Raw genomic sequence first — 3,762 nt, 5'->3', positions numbered from 1 at the left:
CCCCTTGACCCTTTCAGGGGCTCTGCCCGTTGGACTCCGCTAGGGACGCTGTCCTTAGACCCCGCCAAAGGGGAGTTGCCCCTTTGGAAACCCCGGACCCTGGGACGCTACCCCGGACCTCTGACTTGTCGTCGAACCAGATAAATTCAATCTTATACATGCATTTACTCCGCGCATATCCAACACATATATTAGAGTACAAATTACGAAGCCTCTTAGCTCACATGTCTGTTCCAATTGCACAAAATGACATGGTGACATTAAAATCACCAATAATCCTTCCCATATTAGTGTAACCCTTGAATAAACATAACATTATGAAAAAATAACCAACCCACTACATAAATGAAAATGCCGTAACAATTGAATTTTCACATAGTATCATACTCTTATAAATACGCGAGAATCAGGGTGCTCTAAAAATTGAACCCATCAACCCATTTGAATACCAGAAAGTAAACTACATACTAGTTATTGAAATTTCTAGCAAAATACAACTTGACACTATTATTAAGCCGCGTGCCGTAATCCTCTCATGATCGTATCAAGGCCAAGTCCGCAACCTCTTGAAATATGGCTACATTCACAATCACGTAGGTAACTCCTTTCCATGTATCTACACATATTTTTAATTAAAAGAATTATTAAGAAGTTAAACTTCAACCTGGTCAGCTACAAAACTGAACATATTACATGGGATATATACTTCATGTGTTTCGATCTATAAGTGTGGCCTTTTCATATTGAATTCAACTCCTACTTATTAAGGGGGAATTGGGTGTCTCACAATTAAAGAATTTAGACGGACTTTAATCCCATCCAAATCACAAACTTGTACACTAAGTCTCTTGACAAAACCTTAGTCAAATGATCTGCCAAATTATGTTGTGATTTCACAAAATCAATCGAACTCACACCATCCATGATTAGTTCTATAACCATATTGTGTCAGACACCTAAGTGTCAACACTTATCATTACGCACTTGAGTATAGGCCTTGCCCAACACAACAACAGTATCACAACGTATAGAAATAGGTGTTATCGGTTTAGACCACAAAAGAATCTCATAGACTAAGTTCCTTAGCCACTTAGCCTATTTACTAGAAGAATGTAATACAACACACTCAGATTCCATTGTTGAGTTTGTAATGCAAGTTTGCTTCTTGGAACCCAGGAAATGGCAGCTCCCCCAAGTAAGAATACCCAACCAGTCATTGAGGAAAGATCCTCCAGTTTGGCTATCCAACTTGCATCTGAATGTCCTTCCAAAACCAAAGGATATCCCAAGTAACTCAAGCAATAATCCATGGTTTCCTTGAGATACTTAAACACCCTATTCATTTCTTGCCAATGTTGAGCATTAGAATTTTTATTGTACCTACTCAATATTTCTATAGCAATAGCACTATCAGGTCTAGTACTTGTCATTGCATAAATCAAAATACCAATGGCTTTAGAATATTCCAATTGTGAAATAGGAGTTCCTATGTTATCCATCAATTTCACACTTGGATTCATAGGAGTGCTCATAGGAGAACAATCGGTAAAATTAAACCACTTGAGAATTTTCTCAATATAATCACTTTGAGTCATTACCAAGCCTTTTTTCATCTTTTTAATTCTTATTCCAAGAATTATATTAGCCTCTCCCAAATCATTTATGGAAAGCTTAGATGATAACAATTTCTTTGTTTTATGTACTTGATTTTGGTCGGTACCGAAAATCAGCATGTCATCTACATATAAGCAAATAATCACTCCAACACTAGTAACATCATCAAATCTACTATAAACACCTTTGTTACAATGGTTAATCTTAAAACCAGAGGAAAAAATAATCTCATCAAAATTTTGATGCCATTGTTTAGGCGCTTGTTTTATTCCATATAAAGATTTGACAACTTTATAAACCATATGCTCTTTACCGGGCATAACGAAACCTTATGTTTATTTTATGTAAAATTCCTCATCATGTTCACCATTCGAAAATGCTGTTTTCACATCGATTTGATGACTAACCAAATTATGGAGACTTGCTAAGGCAATCAACAATCTTATGGTTGAAATACGTGCAACCGAAGCATACGTAGCAAAATAGTCACCGGGTTTTTGTCTGAAACTGCGAATAACTAACCGGGATTTGAAATTTTCAATAGTCCCATTAAAAGTCATTTCCTTTTTGAAAATCCATTTGCAACCAGGTACCTGGAGGCAAATCAGTCAACACCCAAGTGTTATTTTCAAGAAGCTATCAGCTCGATTGTTAGAAATTAGGTGGGGTTTATAGTGGAGATCTGGATATCCCTTGGATCGTGTAAACACTTTCCAAACGGATATTTCTACCCTATGACCAGGTTACAAGAAACTTAGCCTAGGATAATCCTTATGGGATGCTTATTAACCTAGGCATAGAAAACGTAAGCCAAATTGCTATGAGATTCTGTATTCGTATGAAGAAAAAATGAGAGCTAAAAAGGTGATCCCATACTAAAAAGAAGATCCGTTTTTTTTATAGAAACAAGATTTAGGGTTTCAGTTTTAGGATTGGCCGTCGTGGGTTTGTTTGGAAAAAAAATCAAGGGAATCTAGAATTAATGAGGAAATCAATGGTTTCCAAAATTAAAGATCTTAGTAAGTTTTACCACAATTGCCCTCAAGAATTTGATTTTTCAACTATGTACCCACTTGTGAAATCCCGAATCAGCATGACCCCAGCAAGGGCTCTTCCCCTTCGACCCATCTAGAGGTGTTACCCCTAGACCCCACCAAAGGTGCGCTGCCCCTTTAGAAATCTCGGACCCAAGGGCGCTGCCCCTGGATCTCTGACTTGTCGTCGAATCGGCTTCTAATTACACAAAATGACCTGGTGACACTAAAATCACCAATAATATCTGTAGAAGAAGGGCGGCATATACATGTTCTTACACATATTGTCACTGACGGAGTTCAAGTCATACTTGGAGGTGGTCATGTAGCTATGTCTAGACCCACCAACAGTGATATAGACAAAAAGGAGAAAGATGAAATTACTTTGTATGAAATCTTTGTGGTGTTCCACCTGACCATTTTGATCTCATCATTAACCATAAATATGCAAAAGAACAATGAGATGTCCTCAAGAATCTCTATGAAGAAATTGAACAGGCTCAAGTCAAGAAACTAAGCACAGAACTGAATGAATTCATTAGTTTCAAAGCTCTCCCCAGAGAAAGTCTTGATGATTCTTTCAAAAGGTTCAACCTCGTCGTCACTTAACTCTCAAACACATGTATTACTCAAAGTAATCATGAAATAGACCTAAAGTTTTGAAATGGCTTAGGAAAACAGAGAACTGTGGCAGAGATGATAGTCAAAGGAGACAACAAAATCAAGAAACTCTTGCTATACAAACTCTACGGTGAACTCCAAGCTTAAGAGTCTACGATGATGAAATATTGTATGGCTCTTGGTGGACCTCTTGCTTTTTTTGCCCACTCACTGTAGTATATAAACATATCACCTTAATATCCTCATACTGGAGAGTCCTCATATCAAATCTCAAATGAAAACTCACTGTAGTAATATGAACCAGAGATGGACATGGATGACAAAGAAGCCTTTCAAAATGCACGTGCCTTAGTAAGCCAACAGTTCAACAGGCTTCAACCACCAAACTTTCACAAAAAAATCAACATTTTAGTAGACCCCGCTTTAACCGCAACTATAACCCAAAAAACAACCCACCTCAACACAACCCTCGCCACTACATTCAACCATCTAG

The sequence above is a fragment of the Lactuca sativa genome, chromosome 8 (genome assembly GCF_002870075.4).
Source record: "Lactuca sativa cultivar Salinas chromosome 8, Lsat_Salinas_v11, whole genome shotgun sequence".
Lineage (NCBI taxonomy): Eukaryota > Viridiplantae > Streptophyta > Magnoliopsida > Asterales > Asteraceae > Lactuca > Lactuca sativa.
This window is presented reverse-complemented; position numbering follows the sequence as displayed.